Here is a 20,987-nt window from a genome sequence, read left to right as displayed (position 1 = left end):
AGGTCCTGCGTGCGGACTGGAAGGCTGCCTAGTGTCGGTTTGGGGCGAGCGGACTGTGGCGGGGCCGAAGAACCTTCGGACAGTGGCGGGCGGGGGTCGGGAGACCCGCAGATCCGACCCCAAATCACGGCCCTACCCCCATCTGGTGGCGGCGTGACAGTTGGTACCTCTGGGTCCGATCGCAGCTGGCCAGGCACTCTGAGTTTCGGGGTACCTCCCCGCCACCCACCTCCCCCGCTCGATGTCCGTGGATAACATAACAGGTGGGACCCCTTTCGCTGAGCAGCGAGTCTCCCTCCACAGACCGCTTAACAGCCTCCAGGTTTGGGGGCGGCTCTGACACCCGGCGGGGCTGCCCCCACGCTTGAGGGTGCTTAGGGGTAAGGCCTTGGAGGAGCCATCAGCCAGCCTGGAGCTGGACATTCTTTCCAGGACGCGGCTTTTCCCGTGAAGGGTCTCCGCGATTCCGAGGCGAGTTGTCAAGGGCAGGGCAGCGACAGCAGGGCTGTTTCTCCCACCTTCTTAGCCCAGGCTCGGGCTTTCTGCTTCCTCTGGTGGGTCTGGTACGGTGTCCTGGTCCGGCAACGGAGACACACTGGAGGCTTCTTGTTAAAGCTTGTTTCCGTCTCCGGAGCTTCGAGTAAAATTCGGGATGAGGCTTGCCAGGGCCAGAGGGAGTGAAGAGAATCCTTCCAGGAGCTTCTCAGATGTTTCATTTCACCTTCAGACAGTAGCGACTTCAGCGGTACACTCTTACGACACGAAGAGTGACGACTGCTTTTCTGAAGAGGAAGTTTATTTTCTGTGTTATCGGGCCTGCTTACTATTCTAGCTCCGTTGACATTTACCTTCCCGGGCCTTCGGAGCTGTTTGGACAGGTTATTTTGCTTGCAGGCTATTTTCCGTGCGGACTTGGGGGTGTTTTGGGGTTGGCTCCCTGGGTGTGGAAGTGGCAGGTGCCAATCATGGTGTGCTGTGAACTCCCCACGCTTCCTGGCACCGGGGGTTGAACATTGGGGGAGCTGGGGACCGAGCGGGCAGAAAGAGAGGAGTGGGGCTAGTGACGTCGCAGCGGTGGGAGTTGCCTGGGGCTGCCCAGACCGAGCGAGGTTGGTTGGCTGTTTTGGCTGGTGCGGAAGGGGAGAGGGCTGGGCGTTTCATTGGTTCGGGGAGCGAGGTGTTCACGGGAGAAGCCGGGCGGGGGATGGGTCCCCGTCTGGTCAGTGCTCCAAGGGAAGCCCAGGGATGTTTAGTGATTCAGCAGGTGGCAACTTTCCAGCCCTGAAGCCATACCTTGGCCAAGCAAGGCAGCGGCAGCTGCTTGTGCCTGCTGTCAGAAGCGCCAGCTTCGGGGGAATCTCCAGGAGACTTCTGCCTGTAGCAACTGACTTTGCTTATCTTGCTTTTTGTGTATGACATCGGAGGCCTTGGTCTTTTGGGTTCCTTCCCCGCCTCTCTTAAAGTGTGTAGCATGTTTTCGAACCTCTCCAGTTCTGTGACCCTCTGAATAGCAGGAAGTGGCAGCTGCCACCACGCACAGTTTATTAGTTAATGTGCAGAAAAAGATAGCAATATGTAAAGCAGAGAAATAGTCTGTTCCTTCTGTTTCTGCTTCAGAGATTAGAAATTTACATTTTTAGTTAAATAGTAGGGTCTATTCCTGCAACTCTTCATTGCTGGTAGTGAGCTATTGCAAATAGCAGAAAGCATGACCAAATTAATTAAAGGAATTGATACATTGACATTAAAAGGACACAATTATTAAGTGTCTTAATCATTGGAGGATCTCTAGCATTTTGCACAGTGCCTAACTCAATAAATGTTTATTCGACTGAAATTTAAAGAAGTTTTCATAATACAAGCTTGTTGGTAAGTTTTGACACTTAAAGAACTTTGTATGTTTTCAAATGTCAGAATTGCCTATGTTGACCTTAGACATTCAATTGTAGCTTGAAGCCTCAACCCTTTTACTTTTTCCAGGTGAGGCCCCTTAATTTGCAAGTTGTGACACATCCTGCAGGTCAGCTGAAAAAACAGGCAGGCGTGTTTTGCTAACTTATCTCATGAAAATCTTGAAGACTCCTACATATAACCGTTATACTTTTTTTTTTAACCTAGAAAATGGTCTAATTGCATATCAAAACACTTTATTTACAAAACTTTATTTTGTACAAAACATTTCAGGACAACTGTAGAGTTCCTAAGCATTTATTATCACGTTATCAGTGAAAAGTGCTGCCATAGGAAAGACAAAACAGTGTTTGGAAAATAAAAGTTCTCACTTATTTGCACGGGGGTAATTGGCCCTGTCTTTGAGGGCGGCTGGAGTGTTTGTCCAGTTCTTTCTGTGTTTTACCTTTGCTATTCTGTTCCTTCCTCCAGTTGTTAAGCTGTTTCTTCTTCCCCTAAAGACATACTTTCCTGGCATGGACTTGCTGACCTAAAGTTGCTGCATTTTCTCACATAAATTCTATTAACAATGACCTTTATTTTTTAATTGTCCCATACACTTTCCCACCACTTCATATGATAAATTGTTCGATGGTCCTTGGAAAAGTGGGGAATGGTGGAGTTGGTGGGGGATGCGGGGGAAGGGGACGTAACAGAATATAGTTGGCTCTTTCTTTGCCTTTTTTGGATGATCTCTGTAGCCACAGCAACCTCTTCTGGAAGGACTGTTAAAGTATGCCCAGTCTTAAAGATTTTGGACTTTCTGTTAAGGCTCTTGGTAGGGAATAGCAATGGTCACTTATCCTCTCCTACCACATCCTATCCCAGGAGTTGGTGATGGACAGGGAAGTCTGGCCACAGTCCACAGGGTTGCAAAGAGTCGGACACGACCGGGCAACTGAACTGAACCACATCCTAAGAATTTTGACTGTAAAGTATGTCACTTTAATAAGCTACCCAGTTGCCAGAGGACCATATTTCGTATCAGCCCATTTAGACAGGAGAGTTGGGAAGCAGCACTGGATGTGGGGGAGGCGCGCATGAAGAAAGGGGAAGAGAATAGTGAGTGGGGTCAGGTTTGGTTTTGTAACTGACTTCTGGTTTCAGTAAAGCAGAGTCAAGTGTCTGATCGGTGTGTGTCGCCCAGTCTGCCAGAGTGCTCTGCTGCCCTCTCTAGTCTTCTTCCCCTCCGCCAGTGAGCACATCACACACACACATTGCTTCAGGCAAATTCACAGACTCACACATGCACAGACATAGTGACAAGAGGCACAGACACACACGTAGACACGTGTGTATCTTTGGCCAAAAGCTGAGCATCCCAACTTCTTTTTAAAACCAATATGTCACACAGGTAAAGCCCAGGGCTCAGTAGCAGGTGGAATTTGGGGAATCTGAAATCACCCTAATCATGTATTTCAGAAAGATTCCTCTTCTCTCTTTCCATGGCAAGCTGATCTGTCCCGCTTAACCCGCAAAGCTGCTGGGGGCTTTCAGTGAAGCAAACATTAAAGGTAAATGTAACTGAAGTGGTTTTCACCTTTTAGACTTTCTGGTGCTGGGGTTAACATTCCTGGATTTGGGGCACCAGATCTCCCTGTACAAAGCCCCTTTCTTGTTTTATATTCTTCCTTCTTTCCCAGTCTCATTTCCTCTTTGTCAGAGGAACTTCCTCTCTCGCGTTGGGTGTTCTTGGGTATGTCTGTATCCTTGTTAAAGGTGGTGTGTGCATGTTTTTAGTTTAGGTAAATAGTGCTGTGCTGCTACAGTTTCATTCAGTTGCTTTTCCATTCAATATTAAAACTTTTATTATGGAAAATTTCAGACATTCATAAAAGTTGAAAGAATTTCATTCAGCAATTTATTTGCTGCCTGTGGTTAGCATAGGTTTATCCAGTGCCTGGCTATCATTGCTACTTGGTATGGCTGGCCTGCTACATATCCACTAATCTCACCATTTTTCTAATTATGTACACTTAGCTCCGCTCCATTCCTGCTACCATGAGCAAAGCTGTGATGAAGAAATATCCTGGAGCATCTCTTAATGATACCTGTGAGATTATCTAGGGTAGTGGTTCTTACAGTGGTCCACACCCAGCAGCATCAGCCTCACCTGGGAAGATATAATCAGGATCTAACCTAGACCTCTTGAATCAGAAACCCTGGGGACAGACACTATCCGTTTGTGTTTTAGAGCAAGTCGTGGGCATGCTGCAGTCTCAAAGAGTCTGAAAGGATCTCAAAGAGTCAGGCTCGACTTAGTGACTGAACAACAAACAAGCTTGGAGACTGGTGCCCAGGAAAGTTTGAAGACCACTGCTCTAAGTGTATGTACCCAGGAGTGGGAAGGCTGGGTGAAAGAGAACAAACCCCTATTTTTACCAAGTTAGTCTCCAGTGTGGCTGGATTGGCTGACACTCTCACCGCGGTGCATGAAGGATTCCTGATTCACCACATCCTCTCTAGTGGTTGATGTTAACCGTCTTTCTAATTTTTTCAGTACTTGGTGTCTATAAAGTGGCTCCTTATTGTTGTAATGTGAATTTAGGTAATTTCTTAATGAATGTAAGCACCTTTTAATGTATTTGTTAGTTATTACAATTTCTTTGACTGTAGTCTGTTTTTCTAATGTGTTGATTTGCAGATGTCTGACATATTTTGGATATTAATTTCATTCTGCCATCTAATGGTTCTGTTCAGTTCACTCGCTCAGTTGTGTCCGACTCTTTGCCACCCCATGGACTGCAGCATGCCAGGCTTCCCTGTCTATCAGCAACTCTCAGAGCTTGCTCAAACTCATGTCTATCGAGTCGGTGATACCATCCAACCATCTCATCCTCAGTTTTCCCCTTTTCCTCTTGCCTTCAATCTTTCCCAGCATCAGGCTCTTTTCCAATGAGTCAGTTCTTCACATCAGGTGGCCAAAGTATTGGAGTTTCAGCTTTGGCATCAGTTCTTCCAGTGAATATTCAGGACTGATTTCCTTTAGGATTGACTGGTTTGATCTCCTTGTAGTCCAAGGGACTCTCAAGAGTTTTCTCCAATACCACGGTTCAAAAGCATCAATTATTCAACACTCAGCTTTCTGTATAGTTCAACTCGCACATCCACACATGGCTACTGGAAAAACCGTAGCTTTGACTAGACAGAATTTGTCGGAAATGTCTCTGCTTTTTAGTATACTGTCTAGGTTTGTCATAGCTTTTCTTCCAAGGTGCAAGCGTCTTTTAATTTCTTGGCTGCAGTCACCATTTGCAGTGATTTTGGAGCCCAAGAAAATAAAGTCTGTCACTGTTTCCATTGTTTCCCTATCTATTTGCCATGAAGTGATGGAATTGGATGCCATGATCTTAGTTTTTTGAATGTTGAGTTTTAAGCCAGCTTTTTCACTCTCCTTTTTTACTTTCATCAAGAGGCTCTTTAGTTCCTCTTTGCTTTCTGCTGTAAGGGTTGTGTCATCTGCATATCTGATGTTATTGATATTTCTCCCTCCAATCTTGATCCCAGCTTGTGCTTCATCCAGTCGGCATTTTGCATGATGTGCTCTGCATAGAAGTTAAATAAGGAGGGTGACAACATACAGCCTTGACGTACTCCTTTCCCAATTTGGAACCAGTCTGTTGTCGCATGTCTAGTTCTAACTGTTGCTTCTTGAAAATTTCAGTGGTAATTTCAGAAATTTAAAATTTTGATACAGCCCAATGCCATTACTTTTTGCCTTTTTCACAGTAAGAATCTTAAGATGTTCTTCCTTACCCCAAGTTACAAATATATTCTATAATTTCTTTTATCAACTTCCTACTTTTACCTTCACAATGATGGCTGTGATCTGTTTGAGGTTTGTCTTAATACATGATATAAGGAAGGAATCCGGTGTTATTTTTTTTCTTTCCATTTTGTGAGCCTGCTACTGCTAAGTCACTTCAGTCGTGTCCAACTCTGTGACCCCATAGATGGCAGCCCACCAGGCTCCCCCGTCCATGGGATTCTCCAGGCAAGAACACTGGAGTGGGTTGCCACTTCCTTCTCCAATGCATGAAAGTGAAAAGTGAAAGGGAAGTCACTCAGTCATGTCTGACTCTTTGCTGCGCCATGGACTGCAGCCCACCAGGCTCCTCCGTCCATGGGATTTTCCAGGCAAGAATACTGGAGTGGGGTGCCATCGCTGTCTCCATTTTGTGAGCCAGTTTTCCCCAAATCATTAAACTATATCCCTAGTATTTTAGGGATAAATGTGGAGCTGCCTCTATCATTCATCAGATTCCCTTATGTCTATTTTTTTCTACTTTATTGAGTTATAATCTGTGTATGGTAAATTTCACTTGTACATTTAAAGTGTGCAATCTAATGATTTTCTTTTTTTGGCCTTGGCCACATCTCATACTATATGGAACTTCCTCAACAAGGGGTGGAGCTTGCACCCTCCGCAGTGGGAGCATGGAGTCTTAACCACTGGACCACCAGAAAGGGAAAGTGTCAGTTGCTCAGAGGTGTCCAACTCTTTGTGACCTGGTGGACTGTAATCCGCCAGGCTCCTCTGTCCATGGAATTCTCCAGGCAGGAATACTGGAGTGGGGAGCCATTCCCTTCTCTAGGGGATCTTCCTGACCCTGGGATCGAACCTGGGTCTCCTGCACTGCAGGCAGATTCTTTACCATCTGAGGCTCTAGGGAAGCCCCCAGTTTGATGAATTTTGACAGGATGTGTACCTCTGAAACCACCACAGTCAAGATCCAGACCATCTCCCCCACACTAAAACTTCTCATTTGCCTTTCATCTCGCTTTTGTCTCCAGACTCAGGAGGCAACCACTGGTTTGCTTTCTGCCACAAACAGGCTCGTTTGCATTTTCAGATTTTGAGATTCTTCACAGGGTTTAAGTTCTGTATTCTGTCCCAGTCATCTGTCTGTTTCTGTGCCAGATTATTTTTATTATTATAGCTCTGCAGTGTCTTATATTTCAGAGCTTGTTTATTTGTGGACTTTTCCTCTTCCATATACATTTTGGAATGCTTATCAAATTCTTAACGTGTTAGAAATGCAGTGACGTTGCATTGAATGTATAGTCTAACCCAGGGGAGAATTGACACCTCTTCCTTCTTAGCTGTAATGCTGTCCATGAACATAGTGGTCCCATCTTTTTCTAACGACATTCAATTGAGCTTAAATTTTCTGTATCATAAGATTTTGTTTGAAAACAAAAGTAATGTATTGTTTTGCGGAGAATTTGAACCTGGACTTCTTAGTCTGAACTTTAGAGGAAGGCAGAGTATATGGGCTTGGGGGACAGATCTTGTTTCAATCTCCGTTCTCCATTCACTTGCCTTAAGTGACACTGGGCAGATTCTCTCCTTTGGTGGCCCCAGGTTTCTCCTTCCTCAGGCTGGATGCCAGCAGCCTCCTCCCCAAGGCTGCTGAGCTGCTGAGGGCTTTAAATGAGATAATGTAGGAAAGGCAGGGAGTACAACTTTGAAACATTTGCTGGTTAGTGAATGTTGGTGTCAAATATCTCCTGTGAGTGAAAGTCGCTCAGTCGTGTCTGACTCTTTGTGACCCCATAGACTAAACTTACAGTCCATGGAATTCTCCAGGCCAGAATACTAGAGTGGATAGCCTTTTCCTTCTCCAGGGGATCTTCCCAACCCAGGGACCCAACCCAGGTCTCCCGCATTGCAGAAGGATTCTTTACCAGCTAGCTGAGCCACCAGGGAAGCCCAATACCTCCCCTGAAAGTGAAAGTGAAGTCGCTCAGTGGTGTCCGACTCTTTGTGACCCCATGGATTGTGCTGGCTTTAAATAGCACAGACTTCATATTTCTACTTCTTAGGGACTGATTAATAAAGAGGTGTCAGAAGAGCAAAGTGAACAAGCCTACTGATTAACTGTGTAACGCTCTCCAAGTCTACTCATGTAAGGCCATGTTTCTACCTGGTTGTATGGGGTTTCACCGACTGGGGAAGAAAAGACCCATACATAAGACACAGTGAGGGACTTCCCTGTTGGTCCAGTGCTTGGGGCTTTGCCTTCCTGTGCAGAGGTGGGGATTTGATCTGTGGTCTGGGAGCTAAGATCTTACATGCCTTGTGGCTAAAAAACCAAAAGATAAAACAGAAGCAATGTTGTAACTAATTCAATAAAGACTTTACAAATGGTCCATATCAAAAATCTTAAAAAAAAAAAAAAACAATTGGGGAACTCTTTGTGACAGATGGCTTATAATCAAGGTTAAGTGGTATGGTGCCAGGAGAGTAAGGAGTAGGGAGAAATGCTGCTTGGTGAGGAGTGGTTTTTTATTCAATTTTAAAATTTCAGTTCAGTTCAGTTCAGTTTAGTTGCTCAGTTGTGTCCGACTCTTTGCAACCCCATGAACCGCAGCATGCCAGGCCTCCCTGTCCATCACCAACTCCCAGAGTCCACCCAAACCCATGTCCATTGAGTCGGTGATGCCATCCAACCATCTCATCCTCTGTTGTCCCCTTCTCCTCCTGCCCTCAATCTTTCCCAGCATCAGGGTCTTTTCAAATGAGTCAACTCTTCGCATCAGGTGGCCAAAGTACTAGAGTTTCAGGTTCAACATCAGTCCTTCCAATGAATGCCCAGGACTGATGTCCTTTAGGATGGACTGGTTGGATCTCCTTGCAGTCCAAGGGACTCTAAGAGTCTTCTCCAACACCACAGTTCAAAAGTATCAATTCTTCGGCGCTCAGCTTTCTTTATAGTCCAACTCTCACATCCATACATGATTACTAGAAAAACCATAGCCTTGACTAGATGGACCTTTGTTGGCAAAGTAATGTCTCTGCTTTTGAATATGCTATCTAGGTTGGTCATAACTTTTCTTCCAAAGAGCAAGTGTCTTTTAAATTGAAGTATAGTTAATTTACAATGTTGTGTTAGTTTCAAGTGTACAGCAAAGAGATTCAATTATACACATACACATGCATATATTCTTTTTCAGATTCTTTTCCATTATATGTTGTACTGTATATCACTCCCTGTGCTGTACAGAACATGTTTACCTACTTTATATATAGTAACGTGTGTACGTTAATCCCAAACTCCTAATTTGTCACCTACCTCCCCACCTGTCCCCCTCCTGCTACCCCCTTGGTAACCATGAGTTTGTACCTACATCTGTGAGTCTGTTTCTGTTTTGTAAGTAAGTTCTTTTGTGTCATTTTTTCAGATTCCACATATAATTGATGTTACATGATGTTTGTCTTACCTCATGGAAGACAAATATCTGACTTACCTCTCAGCATGTCTAGGTCCATCTGTGTGCGTGTGCGCTCAGTTGCTTCATCGTGTCCGACTCTTTGCGACCCTGTGGACTATAGCCTGGCAGGCTCCTCTGTCCATGGGATTCTCCAGGCAAGAATGCTGGAGTGGGTTGCTATGCCCTCCTTCAGGGGATCTTCCTGACCCAGGGATCGAACCCATGTCTCCTGTATTGCAGGCAGATTCTTTACTGCCAAGCCACTGGAGAAGCCCCCACGTCCTTTCATGTTGCTGCAAATGGCATTATTTCATTCTTTTTTATGGCTGATTATATATATATCGGTTCAGTTCAGTCACTCAGTCATGTCCGACTCTTTGCGACCCCATGAATCGCAGCACGCCAGGCCTCCCTGTCCATCACCAACTCTCGGAGTTCACTCAGACTCACGTCCATCGAGTCAGTGATGCCATCCAGCCATCTCGTCCTCGGTCGTCCCCTTCTCCTCCTGCCCCCAATCCCTCCCAGCATCACAGTTTTTTCCAATGAGTCACTGAGAGGTAAATGGTATATGTATACTTATATATGTATACACAACATCTTCTTTATCCATTTACCTCTCAGTGAACACTTAGTTTGCTTCCGTATCTTGGCTGTTGTAAATAGTGCTATGATGAACATTGGAGTGCATATATCTTTTCAAATTAGATATATATGATGTATATATGCCCAGGATATGCCAGATATTTGCTCAGGATTAGGATTGCAGGATCATATAATAACCGTTTTTACTTTCTTAAGGAATCTCCACCCTGTTGTTCATAGTCACTGTATCAATTTACATTCCCACCAGCAGCGTAGGAGGATTCCTTTTTTTCTGCACCCTCTCCAGCATCTGTAATTTGTAGACTTTTTAATGATGACCATTCTGACTGGTGTGAGGTGATACCTTATTGTAGTTTTGATTTTCATTTCTTGAATAGTTAGCAATGTTGAGCCTGTTTTCACGTGCCTGTTGGCCGTCTATATGTCTTCTTTGGAGAAATGTCTATTTAGGTTTTCTGCCTGTTTTTTGATAGGGTTTTTTTTTTTTTTTTTTTGCTATTACGTTGTATGAGCTGTTTGTATATTTTGGAAATTAAGCCCTTGTTGGTAACATTGTTTGCAAATATTTTTCTCCTAGCTTGTAGGTTGTCTTTTCATTTTGTTTATGGTTTCCTTTGCTGTGCAAAAGCTTATAAGTTTAATTAGATTCCAGTTGCTTATTTTTGTTTTTATTTCTATTATTCTAGGAGACAGATCCGAAAACGGATATTGCTGTGATTTATGTCAAAGAATGTTCTACCTATGTTCCCCTCTAGGAGTTTTATTTACATTTAGGTCTTAAGTTCATTTTGAGGTTATTTTTGTATATAACGTTAGTGTATGTTCTAATTTCATTCTCTTGCATGTAGCTGTCCAGTCTGTAAGAGTTTTGACTCGACTTGAGTAGAATTAGATTACAGGGTAGTGAAGGGGCCTGAGAAATGAAGTGTAATTAGCATTTCTGTCTACGGTTTTGGGAGCTTGGTATTGAACCTCATGACAGTAGATTTTGTGCCTAAATTTAAGTGTCTTAAAAGTCATTGCTTTGAAATCAGTGGTAAGTGACTAGTATTGCCTAGGTAACTAACAGCTCTCTGTCATTTAATATAGAGGTTAAGAGCACTGTTCCTGGGTTTGGGTCTTGGCCTTACTATCTAGGAGCTATGGAACCTTAGGCAAGTTATGGAAGCCTTCCATGCCTCAGTTTCCCTATCCCTCACTGGTGGATCCCATAACAGCAGGTGCCTCCGAGGCTGAGGACTGTGTAAACCTTTGCCGGGTGCTTGGTTCCTGGCAGAAAGCAATCGCAACATAAATGCTGCGCTTATGACTACTGTTGTTAATATTCATTGCCTTCCTCTTGTATCTCCCTTGAGGTGTATGAGGCCTTATGCTCCAGAGTTGTTGGGTGTCCAGAAAGACTGCTGGAGGCACAGTCCTGTAGAGAGAATTTTTTTTTTTTCCCTGCAGATTGCTGGGCATATAGTGGGAACTTAGGTTGTAGGCTGAGCAAATAAATGCATGATAGACTGTGAAGCCAGACCCTGTTTCTCAGGCACTGTCTCTTGGTCCTGAATGTCCTCAGTCAGGTGATTGAACCTGGGTCTCCTGCATTGCAGGCAGATTCGTCACCGACTGGGCCACCAGGGAAGCCCCTTGGGAATAGCAGAGACTTGCAGTTCAGGACAAGCAAGCCATGGCAAAAATTATAGGCAAGTCCAACAGGTAAAGGAGAGGAATGCTGTTTTATAGAGAAAAAAGGAGGAAGTTAGAAGGGTAGTTTTGAAGGAAAGTCCATTGGAAAAAGGTGAGCGTTCAGGGTGATGATATTCTCTCACTCACTGAGTCGCTGGGATGTAGTTGATATCCTATAAAGGAGATGCAATGTTCATCTTTTCCTGTTGGAGCATGTAAGGTTTTCCTTTATTAAGTTTCACATTAGCATGCTAGAAGCGGGTTTTATTTTGCTGTATTCCTATTTTGAGTAGACCTTTTAGCAAAGGTGTAGTAATTATAGGGATTCATACTTGTTGAAGATGAACTGTGTGCCAGACCCTGAGTAAGCCCTTGACTCTTGTGACAGTCCTATAAGATGGCTGTTATTATTATCCCCTTTTAGAGATGAGGGTGGAGTACAAGTAATTTGCCCAGTCAAGTAGGAGGGCCCTGAAGAAGTTTCGTGTTTGCGGCCTTTGCCAGTTGGCAGCAATTACCAGGGTAAGTGCTGTTGGTGTGGTGCCATAGAATTGGGAAACACACGATAGCTTAGCAGGGCAATCCCATGATCTTGATGGTTTATCAGCCTACATTGATGGTTCTCAAATTTCAGCACATATTAGAATCACCTGGAGGCTTGTTAAAGCACTGGTGCTGGGTCCACCTCCACCAGAGTTTTGGAGGCAGGTATCGATAGCTTGGGCTGGGACCTCATAGTTTACATGTCTAACATGTTCCCAGAGCATGCTGATGCTACTGGCCTGGGACCACTCTGAGAACCACTTCCATAATCAATACTCACATAAGTGAAGAGTCAGCTGCTGTTACTTCTACTTACAGTCAGTTGAGACAATTGCAGATTCAGAAATTTTAAATACTGTCCACCTCATGAAATAAAAACTGAACTCACATGGTCCAGTTTATCTAGGCCAGCAGAGGGATGTCTGAGCCAGGCCAGGGCAGTGGAGAAAATACTTTCCGTCCTTGCCAGTGTTTTCTGATATGGGTTAGATGGATGAGGACCCAGGGTGGAGAGAAAATTTGGATATGCGAGTTAAGGCTTAATATTAGAAGTGAGAAGTGCCATCTAGGGCATTCCATCTTAGGAAGATGCCTGATTTGTTTTTATTTTGTTATTTTCCACTCTCCCCACTCCCTGCCATAGGCACAAAAATGCTTGGTGTCCATTGTTTTAACCCTTTGGGAAACTTTACACATGGAGAGATTAAAAATGTATGACGATGCATAACCTGATAGTAGAGAGATAGAAGATTATCTTATTTGATGGGATTAATTGTAGTAGTTTGTAGGAAAGCACTTAAAAAGAAGGGCTGTACCTGTCTCCAGTTGTCCGGTAAAATAGCCACATTGTGTCCAAATTTAGCTCGCACATGGGAAGCCCTCACCAAATGCATGATCCACTGTTATTCCAGGTGAAGTTTTCTGTTTCGCAGTTAAAAAACAGGGCATTTCCCTCATCTCAGCAGTGTTACACATGGAACCGAGGAATCGGAACATTTTCAGGTTGAAAGATTTTGTGGGAGAGGGTGTCTTCGGATCACCCCAGAGAAGGACATGCGGGTGAGCTGGGAGGAAGTGTCCCCGGTTTCCCTGTGCTAGTTGTCGGGGCTCTCCTGTGGCCCCAGTAGCTGGGCTTAGCTTGCTTGCTTGGTGAGGTGACGTGGCAGGGCAGAGAGGATGGGAGAGGGCCAAGCGAAGACTGGGGAGGCCAGACAGGTCTGTGCACATGAGGGGTCAGCTATGGGCCAGACCCCTGTTGGGCCTTGAGATGCAGAAATGCGCGAGATGGGGTCTGGGTTCCCAAGGGGCTCCTGGGGGAGACAGGCACATCTGCAGATAAAGCCGCCACCCAGTGGTGGTCAGCTGCACACCAAGCCTCCGGGGTGGGGCAGGAGAGCTGGGCAGGGGGCTGGCCCACTCCTGGTTCCCCATGTGCCTGAGCGCGTGAGAGGCTGACACCACAGGGTGGCACAGATGGACCCAGATCTGGTATAGTTTGGTTCTGTTTCCTTTTGTTTTTGTGATTTCCATTTTAAGTGAGGGGATTTTGACTGCAGAGGGCCCACAGATGCTGTAAGAATCCAGAGCTGGGAGTGCCCTTCAGAACCACTCAGGAGGGCAGGGGGCGCGTGCCAGATGACTGTCTTTGCAAATGTGGCTAATTTTTAGCTATTTCCTAGGAACATAAAACCTGCAGAAGATGAATGGCTTTCTATCTTTAAGGTATATCCGCTTTTAAAAGGAAGATTCTTTATTAAAGCAAGGTTCTGTGAAAGTAAGGCTCCCTTAATTTCTGGCAAAGTGCTAAATTGCAGTTTCGGTTCTGTTTTCGGGGGTTTGCACTTCTCACTTTCCTTGTTCTCCCTTCTCTCTCCCCCTCCTCTCCTTAATGCCTCTATACATGCCCTGCCAGCCAGGGCACGCCTGCCCACACTGTGACCTTGGTGAACTTGGGCCTCAGCTTCCTTATCTGTAAGTGGAGAGCTTGGATTAGCTGACTCCTAGTCACCTGGTCCCCACATCTGTGAGTCCTGTCACTGGGGGACACCTGAAAATGACTGGTGAAGCCCCTTTCATCAGTCGTTTATTATTCTATTAGTAAAAAAAGTTATTTCAGAGCTGCCTTCCCGGATCCTATTGGTTGTGCATCCAAACCACGTTATAGAAGCAGCAGTAAGCGGTTGATGGCCCACTGTCGTATTTTACAGCTTGTGATCCATGTCCCTTCTGGCAGGCTGTCTGAGCTAAAGGTGCAAAATGTGCAGCTTTCAGTGTTTGAGTCACGGGCCCACTGTGTGAATCCAAGAAGGACGTTATAACAGATGTTACCTAAGGACAAATCCTATGGGATGTTACCATTAATCTCAGGTTATGGGATGGGGTGGGGTGGGGTGAGGGCTGGTTGGATGATACTCAGGTTAGGAATGGAACTTCCAAGGGTCATAGGTCAAGTGATGTTTGGGGGTGGAAGGAGAAAGTCCCAGGAGCTGAGAGGTGGAGAGAGAGTCATGAAGACTGTCCCCTGAGGAAGAGGGGAGGGCTGGCCGAAGGGCTCCCCCTTCCAGCTGCGGGGGACAGTAGCAGAGGCCAGAGGTATCAAAAAGGGGAGAGAAAAAGCAGCTGGAGGGGAGAGGTGCTTTTACCCTCCCTGCAAACACAGGCTGAGGGTTTGCCTGAGGCCAGTCTGAAAATGGGGGCCTGAGGCCAGAAGGGCAGAGTCTTTTGCTCTGAGGGAAACCAGGAGGGATGGGCAGGCTGGGTCAGTGAGGAGGAGAGGAAAGCCTCTGGCTGGCCTGCAGGGTATCCTGAGAGAAACATTTTGTCCTGAGAGAAAATCCGTGGCCTTCAGCCTGAGACAGGCTGCTGCAGTCACCTGAGACCAGGAGAGGGCAAGAGGGGACAGGTGCTGTCCTTTTGAGGCATGGACCTTCCCCTGTGGGAAATGGCAGTAATAGGCACTGAGTCACAGTGCTGTCACCTGAGGCCCTTGGTGCACGCAGGAGGGTGTGGGGGGCTGCTTCCTGGTTGTGAGGTCACGTGGGAGGTGGTGGCAGGGGGTTACTGTTTGAGGGGGCTGCCCTGCCGGTGCGTTGACCATTCACTTGAGTAGGGGGTCCCTGAGCGAGACTGAGAGCTGGTGCCCTGGGACTGCCCATCCGTCCCCAGCTCCGTGGCCATGAGCCGCTGGGGTTTTTTACCTTGTGGCCTGACATCCGATCCCTTGTTTTTCTTCCCCGTCTTATCCCAGAGCCTGTCCCTGTTCCCCGTGTTTGACTCCAGTCTCCTCACCCTAAGGCGCCAGGTGTGCAGGATGGCCCGTGTATGTCACGGCCTCTGTGGGAGCCTGCGTGGCGGCCTCAGTCTCTCGTATAGGCCCTCAGACTCACTGGGACCAGCATCTCTGGCTTGGACGAGGCTGAGGATACAGGTGAGACCAAAGTCTCCGTGTGCGTGGAGCGTTCCTGGTGACGGGGCGGAGCCCACAGTCAAGTCAGCAAGTGTGAGGCCTGGCAGCAGGTCAGGAGTCAGAGCCTTCCTGAGCCGTGTAAGGGCTCCGTGCCCCCTCAGAGGGCAGGTCGTTTGGCTTTTGCTGTCCTGCCCCTCTTTGTGCAGTGACGCCTGAGTTCCTTTGAAAGGCCCTGGAGAGTTAGCAGCAGTTGTGCCGGGCTGACTTCCAGGTTTCCAAGGGGCCCTGGACAGGGTGGACTTTCCCCTCCCTCTGATTTTAGAGACAGAGATGGGGTAGCATGAACACCCCAGGAATATCTCAGGCCTCTTTTTGGCCATTGGTTTGAAGACCCAATCAGTGGTTCAGCGGTTCTTATTGGGGTCCATAGATGAATTTCAGGAAGCCACTTAAATCCAGTTTGTCATTCTGGGTGTGCATTTTTCTGGCAAGAGTGTCTAAAGCTTTCATTAAATCCACCGGGAAGAGCTCTGAAAGGTTTATTTTTATGCAAGTGGGTGAAAAGATAGAATCGGGCCGTTGAGGGCTTCTCCTTATTGCCGTCTGTCCCCCTTTTAGAGGAACTAATGAGGTGTAATTTGCCTAAAGCGGGGAGGCAGACACAGGCTGAGAGCCTCAGTACAGTTATCTGGGACTTGACATTGCTATGTCTTGCGGTGGGAACACATTCAGTTATTCCTCGGAGGAAAAAGAAGCAAAAGATGAGGCTAGCAGCGTGGAAGGCCAGCCGCCTCCTGGGAGAGGAGTAGGGGAGGCGTGAGTGCTGCTGCTTCTCCACTGAGCAGAAGGCTGAGCCTCGAGAGGAGAGCAGACCACTTGAGCAGAGGCTGCTTCTCAGATTTCTGGGTCTGATGGGTACACAGCTCTAGAGAGGACACTGTAGGACTTGGGCTGTTGATGTCAACGTCTCCTGTCTTAGGAGACTCCTCTGCTTGAGACTTCCACAGTAGTTAACCCAAATAACAGAGTTCATGACAGTTGGCCCTCAAGCTGAAGGTAACTTCTAAGAGGAAAGGCATTAATACTGAGTTATTTGATTCAGTGATTGTACTCGAGGGGTTTATTTTAAGAAATAACTAAGACCACTATTTATCACAGAGATGTTTGTCATAGTGAAAAGTTGAAAAACTAGTATACAACAGTTTGGGGTTGGTTAAGCAAATGACATATATCCACATAATGGAGTACTTGGCAACCCTTAAAAAGAAGATTTTCAGAGGACTATTTGTAGAAAGTTTTCCAAAACACATTGTTAGGTATAAAGAGTTCTATACAGCATTCGTGAGAAATACACTCTTCAGAAAACGCTGGTTGGGTGCCTACTATGAGCCAGGAGCCCGGCCGGGTGCTGGTGGCACAGGGATAAACTAGGCAGATATGGTTCCTGCTCTTTAACCAGCAAATAGTATCCTTGCAAAATAGTCAAGCCGTATCGACTCTCTCATTAAGTTTTATAAATACTCATAAGAGGACTGTAAAAACAGTGACTCCTTAACAGGCACGATCAACCACCTGTGAAGTCAGATTCTGTCTGTTATACCCGTTACTGGCTACATCCTTGACCTGAAATCTCTGATTTTCTGGCGAGCTTGAGGTAGGTCATTGAGATAGTTTACTGATAACACCTTCCTGTTAAACCATCTTCCCTTCTCCACTGCAGTGTGAGGCTCTGCGGGTGAAAGGCTGGTGAAGGCACTGTCACACGGGGACGGGGGCGCCTCCCTGCTCTCCCTTCTGGCTTTGTTCTCGGTGCTCGAGTTGGCACAAGCCCGGCCAGAAGCTCACCTGGAATCGCCTCTTGTTCACCGTCGTCTCTCGTGGGCCCCGTCCCATTCTGACTCGGGGCCCCTGCCTTGCTATCGTCTGCGGTGTTCACCACCATGTGGAGGAGTGCTTCATTCTTAGAAATCACCTAGTTTCAATCCCTTCTTGGAGCCTGGTGAAGCCTGGACTGGAACCTGTGCGTCCTGACCCCCAGATGGGCATCTTTTTGGTGGCCCCCCAAAGCTTCAGGAAAGCTTGATTCCTTCCAAGGCAGATGGGCAGCAGATTTCTCGAAGAAGAGGAATTGATCACTGCATCCCGTAGTGTGGCTGCCTGTCCCAGTACGGAGACCCAGTCAGACTGTCATTTGCTGGGCGTGTGAAAGGGCTGCGTTCTGGGCCAAACTCTGGGAGCTCCTACCGTGTGCGAGCAGCCCAGCTCCTGGGATCCACACAGGAAGGCATGAGGGTCTCCGTTGCAGGGGTCCCTCTCCAGACAGAGTGGTCGAGATGGGCCTGACGACCACACACTTGAGTGGATAAGATGTCCATCAGGGAGTCAGGACGCACAGGTCCCAGTCCAGGCTTCACCAGGCTCCAAGAAGGGATTGAAACTAGGTGATTTCTAAGAATGAAGCACTCCTCCACGTGGTGGCAAACACCGCAGACGACAGCAAGTCAGGGGCCCAAGTCAGCATGAGGCGGGGCCCATGTGACGAAATGCAGTGACGTGGACTCTTAGCAGTTTGGGCTAAAATGTTCAGGAAGGCAATCCCTGGGAAGGGCGGCTTTGAGGGCAGGGTCACTAGGGGCACAGCTAATATCGGAGTCCATGTGAAGGTGACTGCTGGAGGCAGGGGGCGGCCTGTGCTGGCTGTTCAAGGCTGCTTGGCACTTACTTGCCTTTTAACCTAAGTTTAGCTTCTCTTTTTAGAAAAACTTTTTCACCTTCTCCTCCTCCTCTCCCCATCTTAGCCTGTTCCTTCCCTCTCTCCCTGACTCCTTTTGCGCTTCTTCCATTTAGAAAATATATAAGCAGAAAGAATATCCTTCATTATCCCATCACCCAGAGATAACTATTAATACTGTTATTTGGATGTGTTGCCCTCCCATTTTTTCTGTAAATACTAGATGTGCACATTGAATAAACATTTTGACCAAATGCCCAAGGATGGAAATGTTTAAATATCACTGTTTCTAAAATTGACTTCTGAAATATGGACTATAAATCTGAAATTTTATAAATGTTATTAACAACGCTAATATGAAAAATTATAACAGAGTTTGACGTTATGCCACAAGAACTTCATTTTTCAGCATGTATGATCAGTGTTGTGAACATTTTTGAACCTGGGTAGATGTTGACTTTCGGAGAAGGCGATGGCATCCCACTCCAGTACTCTTGCCTGGAAAATCCCATGGACGGAAAAGCCTGGTAGGCTACAGTCCATGGGGTCGCGAAGAGTCGGACACGACTGAGGCACCTCACTTTCACTTTTCACTTTCATGCATTGGAGAAGGAAATGGCAACCCGCTCCAGTGTTCTTGCCTGGAGAATCCCAGGGACGGGGGAGCCTGGTGGGCTGCCGTCTATGGGGTCGCACAGAGTCGGACGCGACTGAAGCGACTCAGCAGCAGCAGCAGATGTTGACTTTCAGCTGAGGTGGAGGAGGTAGAAGCAAGGCTTTTATTCATTTATTTTGTTATTTATTTGGTTTGGTTTTTGAATTGTTTTTTATTATTTTGGCTAGCTGTCCATCTAAGATGCTGTAAGGGGTAGTTTGTATCCAACTTACTGAACTTTTGAGCAATGACTGGCATTTCCTCCTTAACTCCTGGACATAAAGATTTCCTTGGTGATATTACAGTTTCCTTTGAAGTTATCCCTCACCCTGGCTTAGTGTGGTACGCAGAGGAGAATATGTCTGGATGATCTCAGAAGCAGAAATAAAATCTTATACACATTTTCCTTTGATATTTTGGCCTGTGATTGCCGCTTCCCACAGCCAGCTGAGAGAATAGCACATCCCTAAGCCTGGGCTCTGGAAGTGTGGCAGTGGAGCAGCGTAATTGGCTTTTAAGATAACAAAGCTGTTTCCAAATCTCCATCTGCATCTCAGCTTTCACTACCTGCACACCAATTTCAGCGTCTCCCCTGGGGAAGAATGACAAAAGAATCTTTACGGAGGTAACATGTGAGAAATGTTTGCTCCTTCGAGGCAGCTCAGTTCCCAACAATCGACTGCTTTGCCTACAAGCAACCCTGGGTTGTCAGCAAGCAGGCTCTTTGATATTGTTAGTAAGTGTCCTGTGTCAATGCTGTTATCTGCAAAGTGCAGTGTTAGAATTTCCTTTTATGCAAACAGCCTTTTCGAATATGTAATAACCAGCCTTCCCATCCCGTCTTGGAGCATCTTGTGTAAGTACATAACAGAATCCCTTGGGCGTCACATGGTTTGCCTTTGGGTGGAGGAGTGTTTTCTTCTGAGGTACGCTTCTGGAATGCTCACGAGCATTTGGAAGTGAGTCTTTGGATGTTAACAGAAACTGTCTGAAGGATGTGCCTTGTTCCTATTGCTGATGCTGCCCTGCTGCTGTGTAACCTGAGTGGTGATGCAGTCACTGATCACATGTCTGTTCATGAATTCCAGGAATGATGTTTGAAGAAAGCATTCTGCTCTTTGGCCTTCTATGTTAAAATAAAAAATGGCAGTTCAGCCAAGGATGGTAACTGGAGACAATTGCATTGGCTCCTCAAATAAGCAGAAATATATGTGTATATATTGTATTTGTATAGGTCTAAAATATATTTCTAAGATGTGACTAAGCAAATCTATAGTTTGCTTTTAAAAAGTACGAACATCTTTTATTTATTATTCTGTTTTAATTATGGTAAAATATACATAACTTAAAATTTACTTTTTTAACCATTTTTGAATGTACAATTCAGTGGCATTAAGGACATTCACACTGATGTACAACCAGTACTACCGTCTGTCTTCAGAATGTTTTCATCATCCCAAGCTGAAACTTTGTGCCCATTAAATAATATCTGTTCCCTCCCCCTCTGTCCTCTGGCACCACTATTATACTTGCTCTGTGAATTTGACTATTCCAGGTACCTCATATAAGTGAGATAATGCAGTATTTGTCCTTACATATGGCTTATTTCATGTAGCATGTTTTCAGCATTCACCCATACTATAGCATATACGAGAATTTCTTTTTAAGGCTTAATAGTATCCTAGTGTATGTAGACCCTGCACTTTTCTGTTCGTCTGTTGGTGGACGCTGGGATTGCTTCTGGGATGTTGCTTCCACCTTTTAGTGTGAAGAATGCTGCTGCTGTGAATTTCTTGGAGTGAATCATCTTTAAATAGACTTTAAAAAAAGAAAGAAAAATCTGTGCCATTTTGTGATCAGTTTTATTAGAGGGCTACCACGTCCAAGTTTGGTCCAGGAAATGCCTACCTCACAGACGTGAAAAACCCCCAAGTACTTTCAACAGTGTTCAGCTGAAAGCTTTAGTAATTTGCCTGAGGTCGAGAGAGCAGTTGCATACTACTTCTGAGCGGTCTCATCAGCAAACTTGGCAGCAGCCTCGAGTGAGGCCTGTCAGGGTTCTCGGAAAACAGCCTGATGTTTTCATACCTTTTGCCCTGCTGGCTTTGCCTGTCAGTACCTCAAGAGGGGAAAATCTGGCAGTAGCCCTGCTTCCTCAGCTCAGTCGTAGCTGCTGAAAGTCTCATCTGAACCCTTTCTGGATATAT

At 46.0% G+C, this 20,987-nt stretch overlaps 1 protein-coding gene across 4 annotated transcripts in view; it reads left to right on the top strand.

Moving 5' to 3' along the window:
- SGMS1 (sphingomyelin synthase 1) overlaps nt 1-20,987 on the top strand; it is a 323,847-nt gene that overhangs the window by 601 nt on the left and 302,259 nt on the right. The window lies entirely within an intron of this gene.

This window comes from Oryx dammah, unplaced genomic scaffold (assembly GCF_014754425.2).
Source record: "Oryx dammah isolate SB20612 unplaced genomic scaffold, SCBI_Odam_1.1 HiC_scaffold_14, whole genome shotgun sequence".
In the NCBI taxonomy this organism is placed as follows: domain Eukaryota; kingdom Metazoa; phylum Chordata; class Mammalia; order Artiodactyla; family Bovidae; genus Oryx; species Oryx dammah.
This window is presented reverse-complemented; position numbering and strand designations above follow the sequence as displayed.